We start from the raw sequence: 12,655 nt of genomic DNA, 5'->3' as shown, positions 1-12,655 counted from the left end.
CTATCACCCAGCAATCCTAATTTTGGCATTTTCCCAATAAATACAAAGAAAGACATACAAAACCGACCAGTACAACTATGTTATTTATCATTTCTAAGATATGGAACCAACCCAGATGCCCCTCAGCAGATGATTCAATCAAAAATGTGATATATAAATACATACATACAACCGTACATACAAGTATATATATTTTGGAATGCTATGCCTCCATCAGAAAAAAATGACATCATCTCATTTGTTAGGAAAGAAAAGACTTGGAAAAAAACTATATTAAATCAAGTATGTCAGACCCAAAGAAATATGGGTCCCATGGTTTCCCTAGAATATGTGTAGGACAAGCACAAGTGGTCAAAACCTATGTACATTTGAGTAAAAGCTAAGTGAAATGATCCTGAAGATAAGGCCACTAAAGATTATGTTATTCTTGTTCTTCTTTTAAAGTATATGGCACGTGATTTTGTTGTTGTTGTTTCTTTGCAATTTCTTCCCCCATGTTATAACCCCTGTTTCTTTGTACTTGATTTTGGTGTTCTGCACCTTGTAGATATATTTGTCAAATTTGGAGTCGGGAAGAAAATAAAATTTTGAATACCCATGTTAAAAACAAGATGGTTTAGAAATAGGTTGAAAACAAACTAAAACTTTGGGTGTGGGTGGTAGGTGTTGGGGAGCTGCGGAGGAACGGGATGGTCATGGAAAAACAAGGATGGGTAACAATGTTCAATAGGAAATGGACTCATTACCTTGGTCATGAAACTGTAACATCTGTACAGTATATTTATAATACACACATACACACCTAAATGTGTGTATGTGTTTGTGTGTGAACAATCTATTCACAGTTTTCTACTCCTAAATCTTCATCCATTTCTATTCCACAGAACTATAATACAACAATGCATAGTAAGAGAAAGTGAGATGTTGTTTTCCAGTAGAAGGCCAGCAGTTATCAGTTCTATTTTCATATATGAAAGTAGGGCTAACTTTCCTCAGTTTGTTAAGCAGAAGTGACGATTATTGGCTACGTTACAGTAACCATGGCACCCAGTTAAGACTCTGCACAGAATTATTGATTGCTGTGGGATATTAAACATCTTGGGGAGAAAGGAATACTGAAATTGGTTAATCCAGTTATCTTAGGAGACAAGTTCCTTGCCCTCATTTCCTTCTTCCACATCTTATATATACATCTTATATATACATGCTATCCATCTGGCTCTTGGACGAGATTGGGATATTACTCTCCTAATGGCTTTTTTCTTCCTACTCCTGATATCCCAATATTTACTTACTAAAATTTTCTCCAAGTTGGTGCTATTGTTCATTGGATAAAAAAATTAAAATTCTTTACTTCACACTTCAGAAAATAACAATTTCCCTTCTGCTGATGTTGAAACTTACTTCTATTCCTGTCATTTATGTGGGTCCTATATTTAAAAGTCTCTGTTCTGCTTCATGGCCGCTAGAAATTTACTACAGCCTGAATATAATGTTTGACTCTTATGGTTCACAATGATTCCTTTGGTTTTTGGTACATAGTTTTCCTAATAAGCAGTAATCTGAATGATTCTTTCTACTGTTCTTAATATCCTAGTAGGAATCAAGATAGACGTAGAGGGGCTGGGAAGGTGGCTCATGGTAGAGCATTTGCCTTGTATGCTTAAGAATCTTGGTCACCATATAAGCAAAAAGTAAAAATCCAGAATTGGTGCTGTGGCTCAAGTGGTAGAGCGCTAGCCTTGAGCTGAAGAGCTGAGGCCCAGACTACAGGCCTCAGGACCGGACCCAAAAATGAACAAAAAAGATAGATGTAGAAGAATGTCAAATCCTCCTGCAGATGAGTGTGTATTTTAATAGGTGTTTGATATTTGAAAGTTGGTACATGGAAATGTTTAATTCAAACATCCATAAATCAGAAAACCTTTTGCAAATGCGCTCAAAAATTGTCAGGCCCAAAGAAACATAGGTCCCATGGTTTCCCTTATTTGTAATATCTAGTATATGTATGAGTCAAGCGGAAAAGGTCAGATAATGTGATGTCAGGAAAATGAACCCTTAGATGTGTATTTTAATGTTGTTTTCTTTCATGCATGTGTTTCTAACACATTTATAAGATTATCTCTTTGTTGCTTTGTATGTCCTTCCCCCACAGTATAACCCCTGCTTTCACTATATTTGATGTCAGTATAACTTGTGGCGGAGATGGGGAAAAACAGTTGTTTAAGGATACAGGTGGACCTGTTGCAACAATGAGAAGTGCAAGTTGTCATGTCCAAAACTAACTTTACAACGTCGGTGCGGGGGGGGGAGGGAAGGGGGGGTAAGGAGAAGGATTGGGATTGGGGGGAGGGGGGAGGCTGGGAAGGGATGTGAAGGGTAAACAAAGGAGGTGGCTGCAATGCTTGGTAAGAAATGTACGCATTATCCTGCCCACGTAATTGTAACTCCTCTGTACAGTATGTTCACAAATAAAATAAAAGTAAATTAAAAAAATTGTCATGACATATTTTCTTCTACTTGTTGTGTATGATGAAGAAAAAAATGACTGAAAATTATGGAATTAGTTGACTTCAAAAGATCTAAAATTGTATTGCTTAATAAAACTGAACCTAATCTGTGGAGAAGACAGAGTAATCAATGTATATCAGTGCAGATGGGTCTATTTACAAAATTTAGAGGTGAATATGTTCTACCTGTTTGGTTTTCATATCACTAAAGAAATCACAATATTTAAGACATCTGATTTTGAAGTATTTAGTCATGAGTTTTCTCCAATAAATTTTCTCATAAAAGGAATCGCTGACCTTTACCTGCCTGTGACAATGTAAGAAGGTACACGTTTTTAGAAATTACTTACCTGGTCGAGTTCACCTTACTTACTTCATTTATTGTATCACAGAAGTTATATTCACAGGTGCTGAAAGAACAATGTAGATAGCATTACTCCTGATGGACTCTGAAAATTTAGACATGCTGATAATTATAACTTTTTATTTTTATATGCCAGATTGAAATATAAGAAAGCAAGTAAATTATGGGAACTTACTAATTGAATTGTAAAAATGCAGATAAGTCATGAGCCCTCTATGGAGAATATAAACTCTCAGCAGATAATATATTGACTCAATATGATATATTGAGTCAATGACAATTGACTCAATATAACTAGAATGTATATATTCAAAAAATAAAAAAGTAATCACAATATAAAGAGAAGCGAAGGAGTACATCATAAGGTAATTCCGACAGTTATACGCTTGTCAAATTTTGAATCTTCATTCCCCTAGTATGGAATCCTAAGATAGTGTGTGGGTCTTAAAAGGAAAAAGAGCAAAGATTTTTATTTTCCCCAATATATTCTTTTTACTCATTTTTTTTCATTTTCAGAGGAGTCCATGGATCCTGAGATTTTATTTCAGTGTTCCTATGATAAAATCATAACACAAGGTCATGCACGTTCCAGTATCATCTGATGACGTGCAGAAATTTAATGTTTCAGTGGAAAATGGTGGTACCACAGTAACTCTTCAGTTCATAGATAAATTTGGGTATATTTTTAAGATACCTGTTAGAAAAGTATGTGAATGATGTGAGAATTGTTGGAAAGAAATGTCTGGGAGAGACTTCTGTACTTCTGAAATCTCAGCAGAATGTAAAGGAAACTATGACAGTGGAATTTCAATTTGTGTATTTGTTGAGCAGAGCATAGGCAAGATGTTTTGGAATAGACAAATATTTTATACTGTACTTACCAGATTCCACAAACTTTGGATATGGTTTCCGTTTACTCACCATTGCCTAATGGCGAATATGTAAATTACTGACATTTTTAAAGGTTAATTTTTAATATATTATGAAATCCACTTATTATCATATTACCTGAATTCAGCTTGTATCTTTTAGATTTCAGGCTGTGGTTATAAAGATGGAGAGATTCATGATGTCTTTTTCTGTATCTACGGCATTGATTGCAAAATTCCTCTTTGATCAAAATCCTCACAATATCTGAATGGTGACAAAACGTTGTATAGCAAATTTATATTTCTTAATTTAAAATTGCTACAATATGGGGCTGGGAAGGTGGCTCAGTGGTAGAGCGCTTGCCTTGCATGCCTGAGGCCCTGGGTTAGATTCCTCAGCAGCACATAAGCAAAAAGAAAAAAGCCGGAAGTGGCACTATGGCTCAAAGGGTAGAGCGCTAGCCTTGAGCTGAAGAGCTGAGGGACAGCGCCCAGGCCCAGAGTTCAGGCCCACGACCGGATCCAAAAAAAACAAAAAAAACAAAATCCTGCTACAATAAGTCCTAGAGCTGTAGGACAGACACAGTTTCTGCCTGTGATGCCACATTTGGGATCTTTTCAAATATCCTTTCTATCACACTTTGTATTCATTCATCAAGTATAAATAAGTAAATATTATTTGTTTAAACAGAGGCGAAAATTCTGAATATATGTATGTTTCTAACGTTTGACTAAAAAATCATGGGGCCTCATACTAGTGTTTAATGTATGAAATCATATCAAAGATGGAGATTGAGATCTTTGTCTTTTTTTTGGGGGGGGGGGAGGGAGTCCGGTCATGGGGCCTGATCTCTGGGCGCTGTCCCTCAGCAATTCAGCTCAAGGCTAGCGCTCTACCACTTGAGTCACAGCGCCACCTCTGGCTTTTTTTATTTTTTGCTTATGTGGTGCTGAGGAATCATACCCAGGGCCTCAAGCATACAAGGCAAGCACTCTACCACTCAGACACCATCCCAGCCCCACTGAATATCATTTTTTGATAGAACCTGGACACAGATTTTATAGAGACTTATAAGAACTATCAAATGAGAAAAGAAGTGTTGCTCTAGGTCATTAATCAACCTACCAAGTCACCCACCAACCACCCAATCAAATCACCAAACCCCCAAATAACATAAAAACCGACCAGTCGACCAACCCATTTTTTCTGAGTGATTTCAGATCACCAGTGATCATCACAAATGGAATTTTGCCTCTGATGAGACCCAAAGTCCTAGATCTCATTCCATTCCTGTAACTAATAAGTATCTCTTATGCTTCCCTACTCCTTCCCTCCTGATTTCACCCCCTCTTCCCCAGGGCTTCCTGATCCTGGCGCAGGGTTTTCTGCTGGCCTCCTTTGGATGAACTGGCGTCAGCATGGTTCTATGCCTTTCTACAATGGTAATCCAGTGGGAGTCATGGCCACGTTGGAGGCAATGGAGGTAAAGGAAGAGGAGAAGGTCAAAGAGGAGGAGGGCAGCTGCCCATGTCTTGCACTCCTCCAGTCTTTCCTGGGGCACTGGGGATAAGTCATATAAGGCCCAGAACACTCTGTGGAGAAGATAACCAACAAATGCTGGCCACCAACAGCCCCTTTTTCCCCTTCCTTCTCCTTGTCATTTGTGTAAATTTATTCCTGCCTAGCCCCTGGATCAGATAGAGTCATGCTCTGGATCAACAATACTGGCTGGGCATGAACTGGCAATGCAGAATTGTATGGAGTTGAAATTGAGATCCATTTGCCTTCAAATTCCCCTTCACTTTTACAAGGACAACATTACAAGTATTTTCCAGACTTTAGCCCCTCCGATGCCAAGGTGAGAATCCAGGTCACTGGACATTCATATGGCCAGCGAGACTTAGGAGGGATTCCAAGTCAGTTCTACCCTCCTTCACTACTTTCCATACTTTCTGCCTGTCTTTTTCCTTCATCTCTTTCTTCTTTCCCTCCTTCCTCCCTTTCTTTCCACCATTTCTCCTTTGTTTTCCCTTCCATCCCTTCTTCCTTCCTCTATCCTTCACTTCTTCCTCATTTTCCATGTTCCATCCTTCCTTCATCTCTTCCTTTTTTCTTTCTTTCCTTCCTACCACACTCTTACTTCTACCTTGTTTCTTTTTCCCCCCTTTAACATTCCCCTCTTATTTCCTTCCTTCCATACCTGTTTGCCCCCTCCTCCTTGCTACCTGGTCTCTCCTTCCTTTTGTCTTCCATCTTTCTGTCCCCCTTCCCTTGCCTCCTTGTTCTATCCTTGCTTCCTTTTCTTTTCCCTTCCTGTCTCCTTTCTGCTCAACCTCCTGGCTCCCCTGCCTTCTTCTTCCCTCCCTTTCCATCTTCCTCCCACCTATTGTGCCATACTACTTTCTTCCTTCATCTTTCCTCCACTATTGTTTCCTGCTTTTCTTGTCTCCCTTCACTTCCTTTCTTCTTCTTGACTGGGTTTTCCATCACCTCTCCCTGAGGCTCCATTCCATTAGGCAAGAGAGAGACAACCCAGCCAGGCCTGGCCCATGCCATGGAAGCAAACCTCCAAGCATAAACTTGCTTTGCCACCATCGGCTCCCTCTATGCATTCAGCTTTCCCAAGGATTGAATCAGGATGGTCCATGCAAGAATCAAAACCTTAGGAAACATTTCTAATCAAACAAACCAACAATCAATTTGAGGCTTTCCCACACAGAGAGCAAGAGGACATAGAAGAGGGAGGGAGCAAAAGAGGAGGAGGAGGAAGATGAGGAGGAGGAGAAGCAGGAGGTAGAAAAAGAGAAAGAAAAAGAGGATGAAGAAAACAAAGCAAAGAAGGAGGTTCTTCCACTTCACAAAGGGCTTGTCTCTGGAATACATGGTCTTTATTGAGAAAGAACAAAAAGGTAAATTACAACAACAGAACAAGTCCTGTGAAGTATTATCAACTTGTATTTCATGCTCATTTCATCCTGGTATTACTTGAAAAAGAACAAATAGGTAAACTACAAAAACAGAACAAATCCTGTAGAGTATTTTCATCCTGTGGAGTTGTTTCATCTTCCCACAGCTGGGCAAGCTAGCCTCTGAAAAAGGGGAAGGAGTTTCTTAGGTTTGTGAGGACTGCATGGAAGAGTTGTAGAGTAATTTCAATCCCCAGCTCCAGCCCAGAGAATAAAGGCATGTTTGGCATATTTGTGAACACTTTGTGCAAAGCTGGTCCTGGTCATATAAAGTTCTTTCACACCAGTGTGTGTGCATATGTGTGCACATGTGAGACTGTATTGTTTATACTGTGGTCCTGCCTCTTTTTCTTTTTTCATGCAAACCTACCTCTGTACTCTGTCCACCTACTTATACCCTTACAGGCTGGTAACTCTCACAATCCCTCTCCTGGCTTTCCAAAAGAAGCGTACCATGGTAGACAGCTTCACCCCACATATACTACACACTATTTGTCTTTCATCCCAGTCCCTCAATTTTCAGATAAAGGGAAATATTAACATATACAAGGGAAATAAACAAAATATGAGAAACAGGAAGCCAGATGCAATTTCTCTCTTGGAAAAGTGAATTTGTGATCCAAAAACAAAAATAAAAATAATTATTCTTCTCCCACTGTGGAACAAACACAAAAAAAACATCCATTTCTCAAATGGGTGAACACTAGCCTTGAGCACAGAGAACCTAGAATAATATCATCTAGTTTCCTAATTCAAGGCCCAGGATCCGTATTCAAGGCAGACGCACCTAGGTCAAGGCCAGAACCGAGTTCAAGCCACAGGCCCCTGGTTCAAGGCCCAGGTTGTGAGTTCAATCCCTGGCCTCAAGGTCGGGATCCAGGCCAATTAAAGGCCAGGAAATGAGTTCAAGGTCCTGGTCACAAAATCAAGGCAAAGGCGTCTATTTTAAGGACTCAGCTTGGAAATAATTTCAGTTCAAATCCATGCACCCAATTTAAGGCCAAGCCTGTTAGATCAAGTCATAGGCACCGAGTTCAAGGGAAGACTCCAAATCATGTTCCAGGCCCCTATTCAATCCCAAATCCAAAGTTAAATTGCCAGAACATTAATTCAATGCAAAGGCTGTGAGTTTAATACACACACCTGACTTCAAAACCTGGCTATTATTTAAATGCCTTGGATCAGACCTCAGATCCTAAGAGCTAGTTCTAGGATCAGGCATTGGATTCTATTTCCAGCACCCCAAATCAAATGCAGGCCCTAAGTTCAAAGCCCAGGTTGTGATAATTCAAGTCTCAGGCTCAGATTTTCCTGCCCGGAATGAGTTCAAATCTCCAGAGATCAAGACATGGCTTTTGAATTAAAGGCCCAGGCCAATATTACTAGTCCCACCGAAATTTCAAGTCCGAGGGCATGAGCTGAAGTTCAGGTCTTCATGCATGGGTGGCATACTGAGGGGAAGGCAAAATGAAACAGGAACTGTTGTGAAGATGGATTCTAGGAACTAGGTGGTAAATACAAGTGGGAAGAAATACAAAGTATAAAAAGGGAGGGAAGAAAGGAAGGAAGGAAGGAAGAAAGGAAGGAAGGAAGAGAAGGAAGGTAGAGAAGGAGGGAATGAGGAAGGGTGAGAGAAAGGGAGGAAAGGAGCGAGGATAAAAGGATAGGTAGGAGAAAAGTAGAGAAGGTTGGAGGGAAAACGGTAAGGAGGAAAATTAGAAGGGAAAGGGAAGGATAAAAAGAAGAAAGGAAAGAAGGAAGAAAGTAGGAGGATGGGGAAGAAGAGAATTAACAGGAAGAGGAAGAGGAGGGAAGAGGAAAAATAGATGAAGTTGAGGAAAAGAATGGAATGATGAGGAGAAGAAACAGGAGGAAGAGAGGGATCTTTTCCAGGATTTCATCTAACTATTGTTGAATCAATCCCAAGAATTGTATTCATGTTCAAAGATTGCCTCAAATATTGTAACCAATAGTTGATATAATTCAAAAAGGGAAAATACAGTTCGCTAAATATGCACATCACTAGAAACAACCTGCTTTCAAAACCACCATTTTTGGTGATCATCTTTTGAATTCACATATATAACCTCTACCCTAACTACAGTGTTCCAACTTTCTTTCACAAGGTAGATTTTCAGAAAATATTCTTGAAGAAGCAGTCCAATTACCAACAGGAATGTTTTCAACGTATTATTTATTCATGTGCAAATGTCTCTGCAAATATATTTTCAGAAAGAAAGATAAGTATAACACTGACCATATGAACAATGAAAGACTATGTGAAAAAGAAGTGATTGAACTCATGTGTAAATGTGTTAAAATTGATGTGAGCTTTTGTAGCTTGTGCTTATTGCACATCAGTACTTCTAAAATGCTCAGTTAATAGAGTTTTACGCATTTACCCAAATTTTACACAAAAATTGTAATTTTTCTTCAATTCAAGTGAGAAAAAATTAACAAAACCATTTTTGAAAAATTCGCACAAATATTCTTGAAAATCCACACCTTGCTTTCTGAAAAAAAAAGGCCCAGAACCTCTTGTGAATCCCTTTCGTCGTAGTTCATGCATTTTATTTGCTGGCAGATTTTGTTGAGATTCATTAAGCAATTTCCACCTATTCTTTATGCTTTTATTATTATGGTAGTGGAAATTTCAAAGAATTGCCATGATGACTATCATCTGAAAATAAGCATAACCAAGTGTAGTTGCAATGAGAATTTGAACTTCTAAAATACATAGTTTGATTTGAATTTTTGCCAGTAATTACATTGTTGAATTCAGTAGCTCATAATACCTAATAATACAGTCAATATTTCTGTCCCTTTAGTCAACTGGTCTCGAAAAAATGTTCGGATCTCCAATTTTAATCATCCCCAAAGGACAAGAGATAAATGATATCAAAATACATGAAATAGGTCGAAATGTATGTGTGCATTTTTCTTTCTTTTTTCTTTTTCTTCTTTTTTTTTATTGTGAAACTACTGTACAGAGGGGTTACAATGACATGGGCAAGATAAGGAGTACATGTATTATCAAGCATTGTAGCCTGCTCCTTTCTTTCCACTTCCCATCCCTTCCAATCCTCCCCCGTTCCCAGCCAATCCTCCCCGCTATCTCCAGCCTCCCCCGCCCCCCGCACCAAATTTGTAAATTTCATTTTTCAACAATGACTTGTACATCTCATTGTTTCAATGGGTCCACCTGTATCCCTATTTAAACGCTGGGTTTTTCCCCTTCCCCTCTACAAATTATATCGACATAAAATACAGTGAAAGCAGGGGTTATACTATGCAGGAGGAACATACAAAGCAACAAAGAAATAATCTTATAAATGTGTTAGAATCAATCGAATGAAAGAAAAAAAAAACATTTCAATACACACCTTACGGTAAATACCTAGCATCATCTTATCTGACCTTTTCTGCTTGACCCATATATATACTAGATATTGCAAATAAGGGAAACCATGGGAACTATGTTTCTTTGGGCCTGGCTTACTTCACTTAATACAATTTTTTCCAAGTCTTTTCATTTCGGAACAAATGGGCCAATTTCATTATTGCTGTTGGAGGCATAGAATTCCATTGTGTATATATGCCACATTTTCTTGATCCATTCATCTACTGAGGAGCATCTGGGTTGGTTCCATATCTTAGCTATAGTAAATAATGCTGCAATAAACATAGTAGTGCTGGTAGTTTTAATGTGGTCTTGTTTGTAAACATTTGGGTAAATGCCCAAAAGTTGGATTGCTAGGTCATAGGGGTGCTCTATCTGGAGCCTTTTGAGGAACCTCCATACTAATTTCCAAAGTGGTTGAACAAGTTTACACTCCCACCGGCAATGCAGTAAGGTTCCCTTCTGTCCAAATCCCCTGCAGCATCTGTTGTTTTTAGAGTTCTTGATTTTAGCCATTCTAAGTGGAGTGAGGTGGTATCTCAATGTCCTTTTGATTTGTTCCAAGGATTCCTAATTTTTCCAAAACCTTCATCATAAAGGGGTGTTGGCTCTTGTTAAATGCTTTTTCTGCATCTATTGAGATAACCATGTGGCTCTTATCCTTGCTCCTATTGATGTGATGAATTATATCAATTAGTTTTCGTATATTGAACCAGCTTTGCATCCCTGAAATGAATCCTGTTTGATCATGGTATATGATTTTTTGGATGAATTGTTGAAGTTGATTGGCCAATATTTTGTTGAGAAGTTTTGCATCAATGTTCATCAAAGAAATGGGTCTATAGTTCTCTTTCTTTGATGAGTTCCTGCCTGCTTTTGGGATGAGGGTTATGATGGCTTCATAGAATGTGTTCAGTAGTGAACTTTCTCTTTTAATTTCATTGAAGAGTTGGATGAGTATTGGTGTGAGCTCTGCTTGGAAGGCCTTGTAGAATTCCGCTGTAAAACTATCTGGTCCTGGACATTTCTTAGATGAGAGGTCTTTTATTGCTGTTTCTATTTCAATGCTTGATATGGGCCTGGTAACTGATCTTGGTTTAGTTTTGGCATGTCAATATTTGCTAGGAAAAGGTCCATTTCTGCCAAGTAATAAAACTTATTAGCATAAAGTTTTGAGAAGTATTCTCTTAAAATGTTCAGAATCTTGGTTGCTTCTGTGGTGATGTTTCCATTCTCTTCTCTGAGTTTATTTGGGTGTGTTATCTTCTTTTTCTGAGAAGATTTTCTAAGGGTCTGTCAATTTTGTTAATTTTTTTGAAGAACCAACTCTTTGTTTGTTGATTCTTTCTATAGTTTTTTTTTGTATTCTAATTCACTTAATTCTGATTTAATTTCAATTATTTCTTTCTGTCTACTGGATTGTGGTTTATCTTGCTGTTCTTTTTCAAGGAGGTTCAGATGTCTCATCAAATTGTTGGTTTCAGATCTCTCCAATTTGTTGATAAAGGAACTCATAGCTATAAACGTGCCGTGATGACTGCCTTTGCTGTGTCCCAGAGGAGCTGGTGATTTGTGTGCTCATTTTGTTGAATATCATGAACATTTGTATTTTCTTCCTAATCTCTTCACGTGATTCAGCAGTGTGTTGTTCAGCCTCCAAGTGTTACCGGACTTTCTTTGGCGGCTTTTGGTGTTGAGTTCTATTTTTTTTTCCTTGTGGTCTGAGAGAATACAAGGTATAATTTCCATGTTTCTGAATTTGGACCTTTGCTTTGTGGCCTAAAATGTGGTCTATATTATAAAATGTGTGCTGAGAACAATATGTATTCTGATGCTGTTGAGTGAAATATTCGGTAGATACATGTTAAATATAGTTGATCTATGCACTTGTTTAGATCTGCAGTTTCGCTGTTGAGATTTTGCTGAGTTGATCTATCTAGTTGGGAAAGTGGTGTGTTAAAATACCCAACAATTAATGTCTTTGGATCTATGCGGGATTTGAGGGAAAGTAGTGTTTCTTGGATAAGTTTGGGTGCTCCGGTGTTTGATGAATAAATATTTAGAATTGTAATATCCTCCTGAAGGAGAAATCCTTTAATTAGTATGTAGTGATCTTCTTTATCTCTTTTCACAATTTTTAATTTGAAGTCTATTTTATCTGATATTAGGATTAAAACTCTCGCCTGTTTATGGTGGCTGTTTGCTTGGTAGATTTCGTTCCAGCCTTTAACTTTGAAAATGTGTACATTTTATGGGCAAGATGTGACTCCTGAAGGCAGCAGATAGAAGGATCTTGCTTTTTCATCCAAATTGACAGTCTATGTCGCTTAATTGGAGAGTTAAGTCCGTTAATGATGACAGATAGGACTGAGAGGTATGTCGGAATTCCTGCTATTTAAACCACTTTCTTGGGGCTGCACCTACTGTGTTCTTCCTATGGTTCTTGGATTCTTAGTTTGGGTGCAGTGTCTTGGCCTTTATTGTGGTCTTCTTGGTTTTCTATGTGTAAGACATCTTTACGTATCAGCAGTTCGGTAAATAAACT

The sequence above is a fragment of the Dipodomys merriami genome, unplaced genomic scaffold (genome assembly GCF_024711535.1).
Source record: "Dipodomys merriami isolate MVZ:Mamm:240054 unplaced genomic scaffold, mDipMer1.0.p SCAF_18, whole genome shotgun sequence".
NCBI lineage: Eukaryota > Metazoa > Chordata > Mammalia > Rodentia > Heteromyidae > Dipodomys > Dipodomys merriami.
This window is presented reverse-complemented; position numbering follows the sequence as displayed.